The sequence below is a fragment of the Halictus rubicundus genome, chromosome 6, assembly GCF_050948215.1.
Source record: "Halictus rubicundus isolate RS-2024b chromosome 6, iyHalRubi1_principal, whole genome shotgun sequence".
NCBI lineage: Eukaryota > Metazoa > Arthropoda > Insecta > Hymenoptera > Halictidae > Halictus > Halictus rubicundus.
Window position 1 is genome coordinate 7,665,402 of NC_135154.1, and position 23,167 is coordinate 7,688,568.

At 41.0% G+C, this 23,167-nt stretch overlaps 1 protein-coding gene across 2 annotated transcripts in view; it reads right to left on the reverse strand.

The window, feature by feature from the left end:
- Gukh (NHS actin remodeling regulator GUK-holder) overlaps positions 1 to 23,167 on the reverse strand; it is a 95,375-nt gene that overhangs the window by 71,049 nt on the left and 1,159 nt on the right. The gene's annotated exons all lie outside the window — the stretch shown is intronic.

A 23,167-nucleotide genomic window follows, 5' to 3' on the forward strand; every position in this document is an offset into this window, starting at 1 on the left:
AGGACTCACTGTTTATTTCAATCCTCTTTTTTCTCACAACAATGGAAAAGGTTTTTGGACGATTCCAATCAGCTGAAAACACCTTGTGGCATTGTCGCATTGTGTGTACGTATATTGCTCTTCCTTATTTCATTAGATCGGCACTCGGATAATCTCGCTTCTACCGTGGTAAATAGTAGACGACCGGCTTATCATGAAACGCTTGAAAATCGTCTGTGGTCAGATAGCTTCGCTTCCATGCGAGCGAGTCGAATTCGCTGACAGATATAACGCGACGCCGCACACTTTCCGACACACAAGGTAACGTCAGTCACGGTGGATTATGTTCTGCACACTTGCCCCTTTCGTGGCAGACATTTTATCTACGCTTGGGATAGCACAGGATGCCCCGTGAAGCGCCTCCACGATGATCGAGCGAAGTCATTTTCGTGGAGTAATCATCGCGTGCCTCGAAAAATACTGGCACGAAATTCCCGGTACGCGGCTGCAAGAAACCGAGTACTTCTCATCATTGAAACGGAGACCTCTATCGAACATCATATTAGGGGGGCCCATAAGTAATCAATTATTTTCAAATCTAAAACAAACTTTGTAGTAAATTCAAGTTTTTATTTCTTAATTTATTATATAATCTCCATCATTATCAAGGACAGTTTCAATTTTCAATCCCCCTATTATAGAAATCCAGGGTTCGTGAAGCAAAATATGACACACAAGGTGCCTCCTCACATCTTCTACAGAAGTGAATGTTTTATTTCTTAAATAATGCTCCAGAGATCTGAGAAGATGATAGAGGGAGCAATATCCGGTGAGTACGGGGGGTGCAGTAAAACTTCCCATTGCAATTCTTTGATTTCTTCCTGAGTGAGTTTCGCTGCATGGGGTCGGGCATTGTCAATTTGCAGTACTACACCTTTTCCGTGGACTAAAGATGCCCTCTTTTCCAATAGTTCTGAATACAGCCGTTGTAATTGCTGACAATACAACTCAGCAGTAACTGTTTCCCCAGGTTTCAACAACTCAAAGTGAATTATGCCACGACAGTCCCACCGAATGCACAGTAACACCTTTCCAAGTGATAAGTTAGGTTTAGGGGTTGATATTGCGGTTTGATTTGCAGAAAGCCATTGCTTGGGACGCTTTATGTTATCACAAAGAATCCATTTTTCATCTGCGGTAACGATTCTGCTAAGAAATGGATCTCTACGAAATCTGGATAGCAACGAAGTGCAAATTGATCGACGAATATTGGTCTCAGATAATTGATGCGGTACCCATATTCCTTGCCTATATGCCTTTCCCATTTCGTGTAGGTGCCTTTGTATAGTTGACCACGTGGACCCAAGGCTTCTCGATAATTCTTGTATACTTCATTTTGGATCAGCTTCCACTAGAGATTTTAGTCTGTAATCTAATTATGATCAATGTGTAACGCAAAAGCGCATAATCGTGGTCGACCGAGCAAAATACCTGGAACAGATAAACGTCGATGCGCACTCGCCGTCCGAGGACTCTCGCGTTCGTTGACACGGAGGACAAACGGACGGACGGGGATAGAGAAAGGGAAACACGGCCGTGATTGGTAAAACAAAAACGACTAACGTAATTTCGCGTCCATTCATCGGTGAATTAAGTCCCTTTCATACGAGACCACTCCGCGCCGAAACCGCATAATTTCCGAGCACCGATCCGATCGACTCTTCAAAGGCAGCGGCCACAATGGACTGTCCAACATCTGTTCGCGTTTCTTTACCTAAACGATTATCGCATTATGCTCCAGTGCGATACATTTCTGCCAGCCGGTGTGCAATGCTCGTTCCGCGGTATGACCGGATGACGAGGCGTTTCTTTTTCTCTTCATTTTTTCCTTCTATTTTTCGTGAAACGCACAATTGAACGTACGCCAAGCGACGCGACGGCGACGGCCACGTTAAACGCATCGTCATTTTGCTCCGGAGTCCCATTCATCGTCTGACTTCGATTGTTATATAATAATTAGCTTGTTTAAGAACCGGGGAAGTCGTGCTTTAATTCGAACAAAATCGGGATTTGAGTACTGCTATTAACAGACTGCGGATTTTTATGATAAATAAAAATTGAAACGGAAATCTCTTGGCTCCTTCAATGGCATCGTTTCAAATAAACATGATATGGTAAAATAATATTTCAAATGTTATTTTATCCTATAATTATTTGAGCTAATTGTGAACCTGTTCTTTGAAATTATATTTAGTCTATTTTTCTTTTGACAAATTTAATATGAAGAAGATAACGAAATAATAGATTATTTATGATTCTCTGATATCTAATTTTATGGTGGGAGTTTAGAAGAAACGTTAATACAGAAAATAAACACAAAATTTGATATGTTTGCAATATTTATTTATTGATGGTAATGCAAATGACACTTGTGAAGGAAATTAGGAGAATTTCCGAGACGTTTCGCCACATTGCACAGTGGCACAATAAAGCCGAATCCATTGAAAATTAGGGACACAAAAGACCCTCCGGCTTGTAAAATCGGTTTAATAGCTTCTAATCAAATATATATACCGTACGAGAATGATCCGTGAATCGTATAATGGCAGATGGAGGCCTGTGAAAACGAACACATGACAGATCTTTGGATAGTGCGAACCAGATGACAATCAGCTGCAATCAGACCGGGAAAATCTAGCTACCTGTCAGCCGGCTGACGTCATGCGAGACCCAGAATGTTCGTCGAAACTACACTACGAGTGAATCAAAAATAACAAACAAGAATATGAAATCTGATATAGCTTCGGAAATTCGGGACAAAGGTTTTCTATAAAAGCGTAAAATTTGATTCTGGATCTTTATGCAGATTCTCATTTTCATTGTTCAATAAAAATCATCAGAAAAAAATTTCCTTCCTCAGCTAGAAGACTCCCCATTGCAGAAATAAAATAGAAACGCTATCAGTTTTTGATGTACATGTTTCCCAGGGTTTTACAAACCAGCACATGCCATGAGTGCATAAATATCAGCAGTCTGGCGATCAGTACATAACGCGGGGGAACTGTAACACTAACTTATTCAGAGAACGGGAATCGCTGACTCTCCGGAAAGTGAAACGCAGCGAATGTGGATCGACACGCGCGGTAATTATCTCTGGACACGTATTATGTGTCCCACGTGCAGGGCGCGGGCGGGGGAGTTGGAAACGGTCGCGAACGTGTTTCCCAGCGAGCCGTGTAGCGTAACAGTGTTGTATGTAGTAGGCGACAGACATTTTCATTCACGGCGAATAAAAGTCCTATTACCTTACGAGCTGAAGAGGCCGACGTTCGATCGCTTTCATCGTCCGTGGACAATTGTCCTCCCTTGTGCGCCCGTGACAACTCGCGTCAATTCAGACTCCACTCGAATTGCTTACGTGGTTTCCCACTCACGACTTCTTCGAACGATTCGCTCGCTATTAGCTCCCGGATTTTATGCATTCACGGCGCACAACAGTGCTCCGCAACCTTCTATCTACCACGGCACATCAACGCCTTTTCGACAATTCCGCGGCACAGGACAAATAAAAGCTTAAAAATACATAAATACGTACATGTTTTCGTTAGATAAAAAACTCAACAAAATAGCTCTGTGTATGTAGATCAGTGTTCCGCAACCGCTGTGCTGCGGCACACTAGTCTGCCATTTTATTTTGAGCACTCTAGTGTACTATTTTATTGCGTGCGCACTATGTAGTGTGCTATTTTATTGTGTGCACAGTATGTAGTTTGCTATTTTATTGTGTGCACAGTATGTAGTCTGTTGTTTTATTGTGTGCACAGTATGTAGTTTGCTATTTTATTGTGTGCACAGTATGTAGTTTGTTATTTTATTGTGTGCACACTATGTAGTCTGCTATTTTATTGTGTGCACAGTATGTAGTTTGCTATTTTATTGTGTGCACAGTATGTAGTCTGTTGTTTTATTGTGTGCACAGTATGTAGTTTGCTATTTTATTGTGTGCACAGTATGTAGTCTGTTGTTTTATTGTGTGCACACTATGTAGTGTGCTATTTTATTGTGTGCACACTATGTAGTCTGCTATTTTATTGTGTGCACACTATGTAGTCTGCTATTTTATTGTGTGCACACTATGTAGTGTGCTATTTTATTGTGTGCACACTATGTAGTGTGCTATTTTATTGTGTGCACACTATGTAGTGTGCTATTTTATTGTGTGCACAGTATGTAGTTTGCTATTTTATTGTGTGCACAGTATGTAGTCTGTTGTTTTATTGTGTGCACACTATGCAGTCTGCTATTTTATTGCGTGCACACTATGTAGTGTGCTATTTTATTGTGTGCACAGTATGTAGTTTGCTATTTTATTGTGTGCTCACTATGCAGTGTGCTATTTTATTGCGTGCACACTATGTAGTGTGCTATTTTATTGCGTGCACACTATGTAGTGTGCTATTTTATTGTGTGCACAGTATCTAGTTTGCTATTTTATTGTGTGCTCACTATGCAGTGTGCTATTTTATTGTGTGCACACTATTTCGTCTGCTATTTTATTGTGTGCACACTATGTAATTTGCTATTTTATTGTGTGCACACTATGTAGTGTGCTATTTCATTGTGTGCACACTATGCAGTGTGCTATTTTATGCCGCGGCACACGACAACTAAAAGCTTGCAAATACATAAATTACAACCATACGTACATGTGTTTATTACACGCAAAACACAATAAAATAGCTCTGTGTATGCAGATCTGTGTTCCGCAGCCGCTATGCCGCGGCACACTAGTGTGCCATTGTGCTAGTGTGAGCACTGGCATGCAGGAAGTGCAGTCGTAATGCTCTTGGTAATTCGGGGCACCGAAATACGTAACAATTCGAACAAATTGACATTTGAGAAAAGACGTGCCACAGATTTCTGTTATCACGCTCTTTCCCTTGATATAAACAATATGCGCGTGCTTGTGAAAGGCCGTGGGTGGTACAGCGATTATACGACGCGCAAGGAAAAACGAACAGCACGGTCAAGAGAGATAAACAAAATGTAAGGTGGCGCGGTTGATTTGGCGAAAATTACATAATGCTTTCAGGTTAAGATAAGCTGAAGATAAGCCCGAGATAAGCGGTCTAAACAGGTTCTGCGCGCTCATGCGCGAATATCGCGGACCTGCACAGCAAAAAGTTGCAATCGTCAGGTACTGGTATCTAGGTGTACAAAATATTACCGGCGAAGTATCATTGAATTAGGTCATCGATAGCTGTTGTTCTTTATAGAAATCTCATTCTTCAAGTGACACGACCACCGAGATAATGCCAAAAGCCGCGAACGGTTCGTCTCGGACACGTGAAGCTTGGTCCGCTGATTGATAAGCCTCTAAACAATATTTCTCATCCGAACTGAGCTGGCGGTGACACAATCATTCCACGAACTGTTTGAACAGAGTGGTGCTCTAGCACAGAAATTTCCTGGCCAGAAGAGATATTCGGACCGCGACCTCCGCAGGGTTAACGAGCTAAACGAACCGCGCGAGAGTGGAAAATGTCAAAGGACCCGTGTCACGGCTGGACTTAAAGGGGGTAGGGGGCTGGGGGAGGGGGGGAGGGGGGGAAGAGCACGTGTGTTGCAGGCCGGCACACCGTGTCAGGAATGCAACGTTGAAAGTGGTTTCGCGTGGTCGAGCACCGTACGTTGACTCTATTCTCGACGTGTACCTGGCAGCAGGTGCTCTTGGCCCGTTGCTCGAGGGAAACGACTGATAACTCGGCCCGTGTACAAACCTATGTATGCATCTATACGCGGGCACACGTGCGCGACCTGCACGTACATTCACGTCCACCGCGACACGTTCCTGTGGATCGTTCGGGCCCGCACAAACTCGCTCACCTGCAGCCTCTTCACCCACCGTTCCACCGGCACGAAAGAACGCCGCGACAACGTACACGTTTTTTACATGTTTATACAGGGTGTTTAAAAAAAAGCATTCAATATTTATATGATATATAGGATACACTGTACCGAGTAAAAAAGCTTTAGTAAATACAGGTCGAAAGGTCAACCGTTTCTGAGATATAAACATTTTTGCTTGCTAACTTCATGATTCATTTACTACTGGCCTTTTGATACAGGGTGTACACAAAACCATTCAATATTTCTATGGTATATAGAACACACTGTGCTGAGTAAAAAAGCCTCAGTAAACATAGGTCAAAAGGTGAACCGTTTCTGAGATATGAACATTATTGTTTGCTAGCATTATGATCAACTTACTTCCATCGCATGCGATGCTTACTTCAGCGTTTACAAACCGCGTTCTGAATGTCCTCCTTCAAGTGCCGACAGTAGATTTCATCCGGAATCAGTCAGTTCTGTAGCGGAAAATCATAACACGTGGGAAAATTTTCTGTAAATATCTAAAAGCCAGTAGTAAATGAATCATGATGTCAGCAAACAAAAATGTTTGTATCTCAGAAACGGTTGACCTTTCGACCTATGTTTACTAAAGCTTTTTTACTCTGTGTCCTATATACCATATAAATATTGAATGCTTTTTTCAACACCCTGTATTTTAGGGGTGGGCGACTGTTAACCCTTCCAGGACCCGGGAGCCAATATACAGGGTGTTTCGTAAATGGTCGGCAAAACTTTAGGTCCAGAGAAGATTAGTTTCTGAGTTAATAAAGTTTTTGTGCCACAATTCTAGTCACATCAATATTTTTGAAATCACCGATTTCAGACCAATTTGCCAATTTCAGTGAATTCTCGATATATGTCAACAACACGGGTCTTGCCAGCGTCAAGTATCGTCCAGGTGACATACCCGAGCCGAGTTATGTTTACACTCCTCGGCGTCCGAGGTCTCTCGAGGTTCGTGGCCCCTCAAGGGTATACCCCACGGTAGTGGGGATAATTGCGAGACGTTTATCATCCAGGCCTGGGCGACATATATAGAGAAATCACTGTATCGAACATTTCCTCGATGCGACGAGAATTGTGGCACGAAAACTTTAATAACTCGGAGACTAATCATTTCCGGACCTATGTTGATACAACTTTTTTGTCTTCCCTAAGAATTTGGAATCTATTTCTAAAGTTTTGCCCACCATTTTTGAAACGCCCTGTACAGTGGGACTACATGTATCCGAGCATCCTCGGAATGCCCAATTTACTGAACCCGTACCTCCTATTATGCGAACCGACCGCTCGCGGCATATACCGTTCATCCGAACTGTATTCAAATAGGCGACTACATCCAGTTATGCGAACGTCAGCTCCTGTTCTGTCTTCGTTACTAGACTGCGAATTTTATGCAGTTATGGCAAAAATTAGTTGGTCTAATTGAAACGTCGAAGACGTCGGAACAATGCCAAAATCCTGTTGTACTATTCTCAGCTTATTGGACATTAAAAAAGGAGATAACTTTCTGAAAAAGAATCGGTAAATTATAACAACGTTTGTAACAGCTCACATAATGTTTAAAGGAAATTGACAAATATAAATTTCCTTTTTTTCTCCACGAAAAGTTGTACAGTCAAACCTATTTTTGTGCGGTCCTTTTCTACGACGAGTAGTATCGAATTATGTGCATTTTGAAAATTTCTCCATGTTTAAAATGAGAAATTAAATTTTTTTTAAAATGTTTCCATGTGCAATTGAATTATTTATTTTGTTTGGAAAGCACTTTCTATTTCGTAAATCTTTCGTACAAATTTTTCTTTAATATGTTGTAAAAGATTGTTTGTTATAGGTATCTATGAAGTTTCTGAATATTTTCTTTTTTTTTGTGCGGTTTCTTTATGCCGCCCCTATCTACCGCACAAAAACAGGTTTGACCGTAATCATTGTGGCAAAGAAGAAAATGGTAAGGGCTCGGGGAACGATCAAATGATTCAGCTGTTGATCTTCGCACGTCGTTAATTCGTCTCTTTCGTCGATCGGGAAACGATTTCCCATGCATCATGACGAACAACGACTTCCAGGTCGTGGTACGTGCAACATCCGGCGTTCTCGTCGGTATGCACGTTTCCATCGGTTTCCCGGGTACGGGGGACGAGTCCCCCATAAATCTTACGGTGGAAACGACAAGGAGAGCCCCGCCGAGAAATATAATAACGACAGAAACGAGAATGAAAGTGGGCCACGTTCGGCGCAACGGTTTGTTAACTCTCACCCCTTCGAAGTGTCTACTTCATTCACTCGTGACGCGTTCCTTTTATTTTCTTTCTTTTTTTTTTTTCTTCCACAGATGCTCACAGCCCACTTCCGGCTGGCAGCTGTATGGAAGGGAGGCCCACCGAGTTCCGGCGACAGGGAGAAAGGGAGAAAGGGCTCGAGAACCCAGGGGGATACGGCACTCGTTTAATTTTAACCTGCTCGAGATCGTGGCCACGTGCGCCGAATGGAACTTTTCCTTTCCGCGTTAAAGCTGCAACTCGTGGGGTGCTGAGGGATACTCGGTGGTGATTTAAATTAGGTGTCTTCCGCGAAAAATTCTCGGAAATCATTCTCCGCGCGGCTTCAACCCCCTAGGACCTAACCACACACATACACCGTGGTCAAAAATAGCTGATGTTTAGGGATTCTTCAGGACATGTCAAAGAATTTGGATCACCCTTTCCAAATTAACAAACAGACGATAAGGATATTTGATAACATTTGTTTCCAATCTTCAACTGTCCTTGAATTCACGCACGACCAACGCGTGAAAATTACGTGCAAAGTGGTGCAAACAATGATAGCACCTCTCTCTCTCCACTGTGCCGTGATGCAATTGCACTTCCGATTACAGCAAAATTATGCAAACGACTCGAACAGAGTAATTAACCAGTTTCGCGCTCGCGAGATATTTTTCCCAAGGTTCGCTGGCCGAGCTGCAAAAATGTTAATCGCTCGAGAAACGGATCACGGAGCACACGCCGCTAAAGGAAGGAACCCTATCATTGGTTATACAATTAATCACAGTAAACTCGCACACCTGCTCTCGTCTCCCGAGCCTGTTATTAAGCGGCATTGCTCACCTGTACCCTTCTACAGAACGATCTCGCGACCTTCAACCCTCTCGCTCCTACGTGAAGAGCAAGAAACGGCAAACGTCTCTCCCGGTGGGCCGATTTCGCCATTAACGGGTTACATACCTCTGAACGGTTGAGAAACGAGCCACAGCTCTGCCATTGTTTCAGCACACGAAATTATGTTGTTTCGAAAAATCGATATGTCTTAATAACTGTTAGAGTAGCATTCAATAAAAATTGTAGCTCAATTCATTTCTCGAAGAGACATGGCTTCCATTCACTGGAAACCATTTCCTCCTAACATCGTTTGCGGTGGATTTTAAAAATTTTTTACCGAACCTAGATGTCCAAGTCGATTTTTAAAAAATGAATTTCGTAGGAAATGACAGCTGAAATATGTAATTTTCGACCGAAATTTGCAAATTTCTTTTTTAGTTGAAAGCAGAAAAATGTAGGAATGGAAGATCTATTTCCTGAAGGTCTAGATAATAGTCTTACGAATATTAATATATAAATGAATATCCTAATAATATTTTAGGAAGTGATAATCATAATGGGACTTTTATTTTCGAGTAGACCAGAATGGAAAATAGACCTTAGAACTAGAATTTTGAAAAATAAGTGCCACTCGAACCACGTTATTTCAGGTGTACCAATAACGAATTATTGTGTAAATATTTACTGATAAATTGATAGAATATAAATATAAAGAATATACGAACCCCACAAAATCCAAATAAATTCAATCTCGTCATTTTTATAAGACAACACGTATTAGTCACTTTTAAGGCTCGGTAGGTTTAGTGTTAAGTTCAGTTCTGACAACAAGTGCCATTATAATTACCATTTCTCAAAGCAACACTGTCAAATATACGCTGAGTGTGTTTGGATCTTCTCGAATTTTTAATTCGAGTAAAAAGGGAATTGCGCAATCTAATCACATGTTTGTAGGAATTCCGCAGTTCTATTAATTTTGTGAGATATACGCAAAAATGATGTGCCGCATATCGCTCTGTCAACCAGTGCGTTTATTCACAGAAGAGCAGCCACACCGTAGACATTAGGTTATCGCTCGATTATCCCGACCGTGTAACGACCCCGTTTTCTTCAAAGATTTCTGTTTACAATCCACCGACTCGTCTCGACGAAGATAATTCGTAACGGAACGTCACAATCTAGCATAAGTGAATTCTCAAAGAAACCGTTCATCGCACGCGAGAAGAAAACGATCAAGGTTAACCGAATCCTCAACCCCGAACGCTTAAAATCTGAATACTTTCGTTAGCTAACAAATTTCTAAAAGCAACAACGCGTTTAGTTATCGCGCACTAGATTGAACCTTTCTCTTTCGAACGAGCCCTTTATCAGCGACAAAATATTCTTATATAAGGGCGAAAACTTGAGGCACGTGAAACCATTTTTTGACGGTAACGTAGTCACTCTGCCTTATCGAGAATCTACGAAGACCGGGCCCTTAACAGTGAGATATGATTCCACAAATTTCGCGATCGAATTCCACAAAATTTGATTGTTCGGCGCGCAGTATTTTCAAGGCGCATTCCGAGCGCTCGTCGAGAGCTCCAAGTTCGTTAGAAATGTAAGATGCAACGTCCCCCGTCTTGTTATCGCAGCAAATACTGATGGTTGAATAAATCTGAATCTTTCCGTTCCGTAAGCACTAAAAGAGCGGACTGTTTGCCGTCCCAAATGAACAGTGAAGCCCTCGAACTCCTCCTGCGACGAAGGGTCGCGGCAGAGGGAAGTAGATGTCCGGGGCCGTGCGAGTGGCATAAATCCATTGAAGCTCATTACACAGATCGCCAATTAAACGTAAGAGGTTTTTTTCAACCTCTCCATCATCGAGCATCGTTGCGTTCGATGATCACGGCGAGTACACGCTCTTCTCGAACGTTTCGATTGCGCTAGCAAGTGCGTTCTCAGCCCACACCCCTGTGTCTCACTGCAATTTTCTGCATTTACGATAAAACTATGCGGTAACATCTATAGCAATTTTGCTATTCGTCAACGAGAACATTCGACAGATTTTACTAATAAATTGCAAGTAAATATCCAGGTACACGGGGATCGAAAATTATAAGTATTACCGATTAAAAAATACGCCATTTTGAAAATCCAGGTAACAGCTCCAGGAAAAGTTTTCGTCTCGCATTCGAATATTTCCACCTAATATATTTTTTCCTTGCAAAGTTTCCACAAGGATTAAAAGTAAAAAAGTTCGAGACCTGGGTAGGTTCGAATATTTTCGTCCTATACTGTGTACGGTTATTCGCCTAACTTGGAACCCCTGTGCACGAGAACAAAAGCGAACGGCAACAGCGCGACACGTACGGAGACTACCACATTCGTCGAGACTTGGGTGACTTTCCAGACTCGTTAAGTCCTAGAGGCAAGGTTGGTCAGCTGAACCGAGCTTCGAACGAGAAATTTTTCACTCATTTCAATGTGATCATTTTAAAGAAATTTTTCCCCTTTGCAGCAACCTCTCGAAAGATGATCTGCGATTTTTTGTCCCGGTTTTATTGTACTCCAAATAAGCGAATACGAATGTTTTTATGACTCTTTAGAAATACTTGTTGCAATTGTTGCAAGGAGTACACGTAATACTTTCGAACGGGAGTATGCGTACACGGTAGAACTTCATTTAAGCGTGCCCTCGAGGGACAGGCACGGTTCATGCAACTTTATTATTCACACGTAATCGAATGCTTTTTCGCACAAATATTTACTCCTGTTCGTAGCCATATTAGTGGATTCTATGAAATATATCTGGAATTACGTTTTTCCAATTCCCATCATTCACATTATAATAATTTCTTCGTTCGTTACAGTGTCTTTCATATTTTTAAAATGTGAAATAAATCGAGTTCTCCCGTGTCTACTATTTTTCAAACAAGTATTTAAATGAAGCGATCTTGCAATTCGATTGTCGCGATTCATCCCTGTAGCAAAACCACTGTCCTTGTTCGTACATGGGGGCACACGCTGCGGTTGCTATGGACAGTAGATACCGTTTTTAAGAGGGTCCTTTATTACCCATTGTATATTTTCAGAGTCCTTAGGGTCGGCGACAGAGCTATTTGGACTTTCTCAGGACACTTTCTATCTTCCTTCTCTCGACGGCAATTAAAGTATCGTGGGACCTCACGCAATGCGAGGCACTTTCAGAAAGATTTATGGATTTGTTGTTCCCTGAGCCGAGTACCTGTAAACACTACAGTTTCCGGGAAGATGTCCATAGCTTCCTATTGTGCATGATCCCTGTCTGATTGTGCCAGCTTCAAGAGGCACTCAAAAGGAGAACCGACTTGTCAGATTTCTCGAATTCTGAATCAGGACCTTGCAAAGAATAGTCTCCTGTTGCTTCATTTTACTATTGTTCCTCACAGGAAACTCTCACTTCACGCAGCTTTATTTTGCAGTGATTAGAATTTCTTTATCGTTTATAACTTCCTATAAAAAAATATATATATAGATTGTAGGACGCGTACAATTCCTTTAATAAATATTAATTAGAGCAAAACAGAATTTTTTTTAATCAAATGTAATACAACAGGATTTTAAAATTTTTCTGTCTTCGCAATTTCATTTTTCGCTCATCCATTTTTCCAGGGACCGCATAAAATCCGTACAACGAGTTTATATTAACGCGAAATAATATTGAAATAACTTCTGATAAAATTGTTCCGTATCTAACAAAACATTGAAATTAAAATTCCAATATTTGTTCGATCTATGCCCAACACGTGTGGTGTAACACGTTGAATGCCACGTCACCCGTATATGGGTGACGGAATTATTTGTGCAGGTTTTAAAATGAATTTTTACGTTGATATATCCATTGTATCAAACTTGATTAGGATCTGTAACATGCAAGAAAGTTGGAGGACTACTCGGTATCATACATTTAATTTTCTTCAATTTTCATTTCATTAAATAACTTGCTTTGATTTTCTGAAATTTTTGGGGTTTCTAGTTTGGCGATCAAAGTGTTAAACATCCTCGTGTTTCGGGTCTCAATAGCGGAGAAGGGGGGACACCTCGCGGCGGAAAAGTCGCGAGATGCGATAAATCGATCTGGCGAGTGTATCTAATTGGATCGCAACGTCGTCGTGAAAGTTCGCGAGAAAGGTAGTAGGGTGTAACGCGAGCAAGGCCACGTGGAGCACCGATGCCCGATAAAACGAGATATTATGTCCCGGCGTGCAAGTAATGGTAATCGAGGATGCCTCGATAAGGTCGACGAGTTTCTTCCCCGCCTGAACCCGCTCGGTAACGAACTCTTCTTCGGAACCCTTTACTCCTCGCAACATGTTCCCCCGTCAGGTTGCCGGGGTCGCATTTGCGCGCGAGCCTAACTTATTGCGTGGCTCGATCGTAAAACAACGTCGATCCCGCACAATGAACCGATTTCTCCCGTGGAAAGCCACCCACCTGACAATTCCAAGCTTTAATAGGAGCTCCGGCACGATCGTAGAGCGAGTCTAATCGTGCACCGTTTTAAGGGCCTGTTTCGACCAGGCCCTGAAAAAGTTTCTGAAAATAACGATTCAATGTTCAGCCATACGATTTTAATTTATTTTTTTTTTTTTTTTTTTGAGAAGTTGGAACAATTAGGTTAGTACACGAGGTGAACAGAATTCTGAAGAATTTGCAATTGAATGACAGAGAAAACACTGAAAGTCACAACATTTTCATGTGGGCCTATATCGACAATTTAAAAATTACATTTATTATCACTAAATATGACTAGGTGTAATTCCAAACAGTAAAAGGATTAAAAGAGTTTAACAATGTCAATATACCATCTTCGACATGTAAAAATTATTATTGAGCAAAATAAATTTTCGCTTAGCGCCTACAGATTGCAATTGATGTATAACAATTTTATTTCGCATAAAAATCCGCAGTCTAATTATCACGTACAGTAATAGTGGCATATTATTGTTATAGTACTGTCCAGGCAATAGTATTCAGTATTTTTGACAATGATTCAGTACTCTTTTAATGTTCAAGGTCAAAATACGTGTCGCTGTATAAAAATGTTTAATTGAATATTTTGTGGATCCCGTTTCTTGGTGCGTTTATTAAAAAGGATTCTATAAGAGAAATGCGATCAAGGTTTATATCCAGAAAGTCAATTCACCTGTAAGAATTATTTAATACATTTATAATATTTTCTAAATATTCCTATGAAATAATATTCTAAATAATAAAATATTCTAAATTCAATAAAATATTCTAAATATTCCTAATAAATAATAAAAAACCCTACAGTTTAAACGTCACCGACCAAAAAGCTCCATAACTCTTTCTCTGTATCAGTTACATTTTCAAAATTTCCTCGGCTCCAGCCACGATTCCAGCGGCAGACACGCAAATGGTAAATGGCAACACGCTTCCCTCTCCCACGTTCGCCGATAACCATGATCGCGCGGCTAGCGCCAAGTCGCTAACAGCGTTCGCTGATTTTCCCCCCTTGGATCGGCAATGACGCAAAAAGACGCGGTCCTCGAACGCGGCGAGAGGAATCATTCGAAGATATACTCTCGCGCCACGCTTGGAACGTCGCTCACCGAGCACGCCTCGTTCAATTGTTCTCGGAACGCACATTGTTCGGAGAGGCTAACTTCGTCGGCCAGCTGACTTCTCGAACCGCCGAAACGAGCAGCCCGAGCCTCTTGGCCGACCAGGCTGCTCTCCCGCCTTTAGAAGAATCACTTTAGTCCGTCGATCATTCTAATCCAACCCTTTTAACCCTTTGTCGGCCTGTGCCCAGTCTGACTCGACAGTTCCCGCCAACGAAACTGCTAGCTTTTATAAACAAAAGTTGTTCGTCCGACTTTCGCCTCTCGAAGCATCTCTTTCCTGTTCCAAGTTAACTTGGCACATTGAAAATCTAAACTAGATTTTAATAATAGAGGTTCTGGTATAGCTTTGAACGAATATTTAAGGGTGACTACAAAAGTTACGAATATTTTCTCAGTTTATGATATTTCAGGAGTTCAGACAGATGAGTCTACACATAGTCGCCAGATCAAGACTTGGTCCCCCCACTCTAATTTCCCCTTCTACCGCGCTAATCCCCCACGCCTCCGCCACGGTCACGTGACGCGTTCCGTCCCAGTTCTGTTCTAAGTTAACTTGGCACATTGAAAATCTAAACTAGATTTTAATAATAGAGGTTCTGGTATAGCTTTGAACGAATATTTAAGGGTGACTATAAAAGTTAGGAATATTTTCTCAGTTTATGATATTTCAGGAGTTCAGACAGATGAGTCTACACATAGTCGCCAGATCAAGACTTGGTCCCCCCACTCCAATTTCCCCTTCTACCGCGCTAATCCCCTACGCCTCCGCCACGGTCACGTGACGCGTTCCGTCCCAGTAGCGCACAATGTCACGTGACTGACCCGGTACTGGCAGAGAGGGGGCAACTTTTTCCCCTCAATTCTACCTCCCCTCATCTGGCAACTATGCGTCCACATATAAACCTCTCGTTGAAAGATTGCGGGTGGAAACAGACGCCGTCTGAATGGTATAAAAATAACAATTTTTATTGGCCCGTAACTCGCTGTCGGAATCCGAAAACCGTGTTTGCTCCGCTCCCGACAGCTACGAAATCTTCTGAAGAGACACCTCGTGTCTTCCTTTCGTAATCAGTCAGGCGTGAAAACGCTCGAGATCTCTTTGCCGCGTATGCAACGCGATCGCACAGATGGGGGGGGGGAGGGGTTAAAGGTACGCAGCTCTTCGATGCGGAGCGTTGAATGAAGCTTACTAGACAACTTCAACATTCTCAGGAGTCACATTCGCTATCTGTTACTACACCAGTTTCCCAGGAACTTTCTATTTCCGTTTCGTCCAACCGTGGCGTTCCATTTCTTCTTACGTCAACGTCTGCGAGAACCTCATCCGTTTTTCACTACGGTTTCAGTCGATCCACCAAGAAACTCGAACATTCCGCGATACCCAAGCAGCCTATGTCCGAGATATTCAACGGATTCCAGTTTCTGAGCATTTCAAATGAAAATTTAATGGTGGGCCATTTTTTCGACTGCAAAGTTAATGTATCCAGTTTTGGAAACCTACTTTTCCTGGACAGGTCAGTCTTTTTATCCTAACGGAACAGCCCGCCAATGAAAATTGTTTACCAGCAACCGAGCGGTGAATTAAAGATTTGTATTTTTCTCGGGCAAAATGGACCCGGTGGACAAAATTGTCAGAGCTACAACGACTGTGTTGCAATAGAATTTTCAGCTCGATCACAAATGTCACGTTTCTCGTTTAATTTCGTTCGCTCACTGGTTCATTGGATAACTCACCCTACTCTTAACCCCTTGCGCTACAATTTATTTTATGATTACAATGACTAGAACTTCTTCGATGTCTATAATCTACTAGGGAAAATAGAAAATTTATATTTACTGTATAACCACGTGATCTATAATGGATGAAAGTTGACTACGATAAAATCGAATTTCTACATATTTCGAAAATTCTGTTCGAAGTCTTCATCACGAGTCTGACTCGATATCATAGTACAAGGGGTTAAAAGTTCAAGGGAACGGCTAAGAAAAATCGTGCAGCGAGTTCCGAGGTGACATTTTAACACTAGGTTTACGGGACCCGTCAAAATGACGGGTTCTAATATTTTTAATTGAAAATTATTAAGACTCTAAGGACGCATACATGAGAAATTTATTTCTTTGGGTGTATATTATTTTTAAAATATTGCTAAAAATGTGGGTTGCACGTTCTCGTTATTTTTATGAAGTAATGCAAAATAGTCAGTTCTAGTGCTCCGTAAACCTAGGGTTAAAGGGCAATTTTGGATCTTCGAGACATCGGGGGATTCTGGGTCAGAAACGGCTCGACGACGGTTGCGGCGGTGTTAATTCGAAGGAAATTGATAAGACGCGTATTAGGAGCCACCCCTAGAATGCGCGACTGTATCCAGTAACAGCCGGCGGCGTTTCTGCTCGCTGTTGCGCCACGGAGCAGCCTGCAGGTCGAGGTAGACGACGTAGAAAGAATCCTACGGCTTCCATCGGCAAACAGCTGAGGCTTCTTCCTCCTATCGGGGGCCCTAACCCCGAGGGATCGTTCGAGTCGACTCGAGCCGAGACGAGTCCTGTAGGTCTCTTTGGAAGATCGTCTGGAACAGACAGCTGACTGGACAGGTATGTACAGTCAGCCGCAAGAATGTCTTCAAGGTCAGAATCGGAGGTTTATTACTTCTATAGCATTCCTCGACCTCCTCCGATTAGACCTCCCCTTCGCGTTTATGCGAACCCTTAGCGCCGATCACCCGACCATTTTCGAACACGTCCGAATCGATTCACAGTTCGGTACTGCGGATTTTCTTTATTCTATTCTATTTATTATTATTTTTTTTAATTGCAAGGAGATAATTGCAAGAAGAGGCAATTAAAATAAAAATATATATACCTATTAAAATTATGAAAAGCAGGAACAGATTTTTCACTTCACTTCTGTTCGTTACAACCGATTGAGAAAATGTTCAATTTGCACCGATTGAGAAAATGTTCAATTTGCAGAAAAATCCGCGATCTAGTAGCGATTAATGTAGCATTATAAAAAAGCAAAACAGTCCTCCTCTATAGTGTAATATTTAGATTGTACGTACATAATTAGCAAGCAGAATTAAAGTACAAATAAGTTGAGAACGGAAACAAATACAACAGTACAAATAAGGTTTGTTTGTGGAATATTTGTTGCAATTTTTCTGCAGCTCAAGTTCTCGTTTCACATCGAAAGCTATTGTAGTATTATCTATTGACTTTAAATCGGTAACAACCGCGGAATTTGCAGGGTGCTCGATTATTGGTGGTATGAGAATTGACAATCGGGGACAAGATAAGTGGGGGATCGAAGACACGGAAGCGAGAGAAGATGTGACAGCGATCAGATTTCGAGGACAGAGCACGCCTGAAACGTGGCGGACCGAGAAAACAGTGTTTCCTCCGGTTCGACTCGTCGAATCGTGGACACGCACAGCATCCAAAGAAATCTGTTCGAAGAATCGCATCGGATCGGAACTCCGAATAAACAGTTAGCTGTCTTTCATTTGTAAAAAGAGATTCTGCTCGAACTTGTCTGCTTCGTTCAACGAAATATCATCCCGTTGAATTTTCACTCGGAGCTTCTTCAGAAAGTGTCCTCATTGAGCAGGTATTTTCTGTACAAATAAGAATTCCGTGGAAACAAGTTCTTTTGGAACATTCATCAAAAATAATTTACATCAAATGGGAAAGCCAAATTTGCACTGAACAGATACTTTACGAACTGTGCAATAAAAACTCCGTGTAAATAAATTCTTTTAAAAGCAGCCAAATTATTTCCAGTTTTATTTAATATACATTCCCTGTTTCATTTCTATACAAAAAAGAAGTTATTGGGAACAACACGTGAATAAACCTGTAAAAACATTTACAACCCGGTAACAGCGACACTTAATCTTTCCAAATCTGCTGGATAAAAAATATCAATATATTTAGAAGAAAAGCTCCGGAACTTTTGTTCCTAACACTTTCTTTATTGTTCCGTACAATAAGCTGCGATACGTAAACGGGGTTTACTACTCGCGTATAAAATTCCAATAAAGGACTCACCGAAACTCTGAAATTCCAGACAAATCCGTCCATAGAATACGACTCGCCTCATTAAACGTTCCCCGCAGCAATTTCGGCTGGTAAAACCGAATTACGACCGCAGGGGGATCGTTGCCCTCGCGAAATTGCACAATTGTTTGCAAAAACTGATCCGTGCGGGTTTTATTGTTCTCGGAGACAAGAAAACACGAAACACGTCGAAAGATCTGACCGAGGACGCGGCAGTTCCCCCACGGAAAACGAGTAACAACAACCAATAACGTAACAGTTAATTAGTCGGCGACTCTATCAATCCAGTACCGTGGTACAACAAATTGTCTTGTTAACCGGAAAACACCAGTTCACTTATCTTTCGCGTTTGCTTTCACCTTTCGGTATCTTTTAACTTTCTTATCTGGTCAACAAGTCTTGTGTTTCATTACATGTTACATATACTGTGTACATTAGCATACATCCTATTACGTTTACATTTAAATACATCACAGCAAAATAATGTTCATCCCAACGTTTGGGGTTAGTGTTTGTAGATAGTAAAATCAACATTCTCTTTTGAATTTGTATTAGCTTCTCATGTAGACGTTAAAATTTCTAAACAAAATTATAGAAACTTTGTACAGTTGTATTTTGTTAAAGTTGACTGGTTTGTCAGTAGACTGCGGATTTCGTGCATCCATCAGAGAAACGAGTAGGTGAAATTTGAAACGGTGAAAGAGTGAAAATAATTTCAGAAGTAATTAACCCTTCGAGGAAGAATGTTGACATGCTGACGACATCAGGATTGTACGTTAGAAAAGACCACCAGTATACTCAGTTATTTATTTTTATTTTACGAGTAGGTGAAATTTGAAGCGGTAGAAGAGTGGAAATAATTTCAGAAATAATTATCCCTTCGAGGAAGAATGTTGACATGCTGACGCCATCAGGATTGTACGTTAGAAAAGATCACCAGAATACTCGATTATTTATTTTTATTTTGCAGAAAAGTCGTCCGCAGTCTGGTCAAAAATTCGAATGACTAATTATGCGTTTTTGTTAAGCGTCGCGGTGGAATAGGAGGTGTCATGGACGCGAAGAAGATGCATTTTTATCTGACGGAAGAGCGTCTTATCCCGGTGCCGAGCGGGATCAGAACAAGGGCGTCTTTTTAACAGGCCAGCATCACCGGCGGCTAATCCTTCGTCCTCAGGTGAAACTCGCTTTCAGCATCAAGAGAACCGTTTCCCACGGTACGCGCCAGGTAACCCCGGACCGTTTTCCCCGTAATGTGGGTCTCTACGGATACACCCTTCGCCCCCCTTGCCGTCGACACTGCCATAAGCACTGCTGCTACCGTTGCCCGCCAGACGATTTCGATTGCCCAAAAATATCCTCCTCTCAATTTTACAGTGCCAATATAAACGCTAGGAACGCGATTATTATTAATATTTCCGAAACGTTCCATAATATGGGGACATGAAAGAACACATTAGAAGTGAGAAATATTAACAGACTCCTATACATGCAACGCGATTCAAAAAATTATTTTAAAATACTGTGCATATGTATTTTCCATGGCAGCGAGTGTAGTCTTTTTAAATCATTTTTAAATTGTCCTTGTTCTTCGTGTTGTGTTAATAAATTATACAGTTTCTGAACAAATTCAGTCTCCTGCTTTAACAACAAATTTTGAAATATATTTTCATCAAAAATCTTCCCGTTTTTTTTTCGTGTCTGTACTATTTCCGAGTACGTTACACCGACGTGGGCATAATTAGAGAGGCCGCTTGATCGATCATGCATTTATCGCTCGCGTTTCGGTGCATCCGGTGCATCCTCTGAAAAGGCTTTTCGTTGCCAGACGCCCGACGCCCCTCGGGACTGAATGAATCGGCGAACAGCGACGACAGTCCAATCGTGAGATCGATTTCACAGGCGGTTTCGCGAGATTCCAAGAATCTCCAGTGCAAATACCAGTTCCCTAACACACGCAAGCACTGTGTACGGTCGCCTCGGAAGGAACGTTAAACGCTTCCAGCGAACAGGCTTAAAATGTTAAGGTAAAGCCACTTTATCGGCCTTTTTGCAACCACAACAAAGAACGAGCATCTAATGCTTGCCATAAAAACGAATGCAAAATACTGGAAAACAGAAGAGATCAAGAAAACAGCAGAGGGTTAGGAAAAATCTAGGAATATTAATCTATTAAAAAATGTAAGAATACTAATTTATTAAAAAATCTAAGAAAACTATTAACAGGTGAAATCAATTTTGATTCAACGCCTGCTTCTTATTTTAAAATTGTTAAATCATGTAGAAATTCTATAAGTCAACATTAAAAATTATTCACGTATTGAAACTATTTTACATGATTTAAACAAATGAACTTTGAGTGTACGACTTGGTTTGGTAGCTAATCGGTTAATTGCGATGAACCATATTAATCTGCATAGGAAATTACTTTATGAGTCGTGAACGCTGCGATAAATTGTACATGGAATGGGCCATTAAAAATTATAGCCTAGTATATGTCTTCTTATTGGTTTCTATTTTTCATACGAATTTTCATTTGATTCAGTTATAGCGTATGTTGCGTATATACACGCGTTTACAGAAATTGTTGTTGATTCAATTTCTTGTCCAGTCTAGGAAGTGTTTATTCTTAACCCGACACAACCTCGACGATTGTTCTTCACGTCTTCGTCTTCAGACAAGCGAGAAAAGAATTCCTTTACCTGCTAAAGTGTTACTTTTACCTGCTACACTGACTTTCCGAGGGGTCTGTGGTTCTCAGAGGTTGCTTACAAAGGACCGCTTGTCTCGCCGCGCGATACGATATTTTTATTTTTAATTAGTCCGTAACGTTCTGCCCAGTGATTTACAGAGTCTGGAGCAAGCTCGTAGAAAATGTTCGTTTCAATATTTCTACAAAACCTTCAAAATTTAATTCAAATGTAACTTCATCGGAAGATGCTGTCCCATAATTTTTCACCATTGTCTAAAAAAATTTTCTGCAACTATTGAATTTCCAGAAAAGTTAAAAAAAAACCTTTAATCGAGCTTTGCAACTTTTTGAAGAAAAATAAACTCTAGTAACCAGCTAGATTTTTATTAGTATATACTTCAAAGTTCGTCTTGCATAGCAACTTCAAAATAAATATCGGAGCACTATTATTTAATGATTTCAAGATTAATTATCTTTCGATAAGTGCTTTAACTATGTTAAGATAAATACAATTATATTTCAAATGCACTTACGTGTATTACTTTCCAATATTTTTTGAAGAGAAGAATCAGCTAATTAGAGGTTTTGCTATTGCAAGAAACACTAATTGTAGAAAGAGTTAGTTGCGCTAGTGGAATTGATAAATCGGCTATTTGTACGGTGCTCAAAAGCGTAAACACGAAAAGAATCACGCTCTGTATATCCTGTCTGTTCAACACTGTCAGGTAGCAAGTTATATTTCTACCTGGAACGAGTTTCGCGAAATTGACTTCTGGCCTAAATCTAAAACAAACTTTGTAGTAAATTCAAGTTTTTATTTCCTAATTTATTATATAATCTCCATCATTATCAAGGACAGTTTTCTTTTCTCTTATAGAAATCCAGGGTCCGTCAAGCAAAATAAGGTACCTCTTCACATCTTCTACAGAAGTGAATGTTTTACTTCTTAAATAATGCTCCAGAGATCTGAAAAGATGACAGTCAGAGGGAGCAATATCCGGTGAGTACGGAGGGTGCGGTAAAACTTCCCTTTGCAATTCTTTGATTTTTTCCTGAGTGAGTTCCACTGTATGGGGCCGGGCATTGTCAATTTGTAGTTTTACTCCTTTTCCGTGGACTAAAGATGCCCTCTTTTTCAATAGTTCTGAATACAGCTGTTGTAATTGCTGACAATACAACTCAGCAGTAACTGTTTCTCCAGGTTTCAACAACTCAAAATGAATTATGCCACGATAGTCTCACCAAATGCATAGTAACACCTTTCCAAGTGATAAGCTAGGTTTAGGGGTTGATATTGCGGTTTGATTTGCAGAAAGCCATTGCTTGGAACGCTTTCTTAATTGATCGGGGACCCATATTCCTTGCCTATATGCCTTTCCCATTTCGTGTAGGTGCCTTTGTATAGTTGACCATGTGGACCCAAGGCTTCTCGATAATTCTTGTATACTTAATTTTGGATCAGCTTCCACCAGAGATTTTAGGGTGTCATTATCAAATTCAACTGGTCGTCCACTTCGAGGTCTTTCAGATAGATCACAATCGCCAGCAGCAAACCTTCTGAACCAACGTTGACACTTGTTGACCTTCAATACATCTCCATAAACATCGCAAATTTTCTTTGTTGTTACATTAAATCCCGCATGAAAATGAACAAGTATGCAACGACGAATATGATCCTCGGAAGGTACGGACGCCACCATTTTATTACAGGGTTGTAAAAGAAAATTATTGGGCTGCTTTACCGGAAGGTCTAAAAGAATACGTGTTTCCCCTTCAACGATCGGTACAGAACTAATGCAAAACAAATTCTTTGCAAATAATTC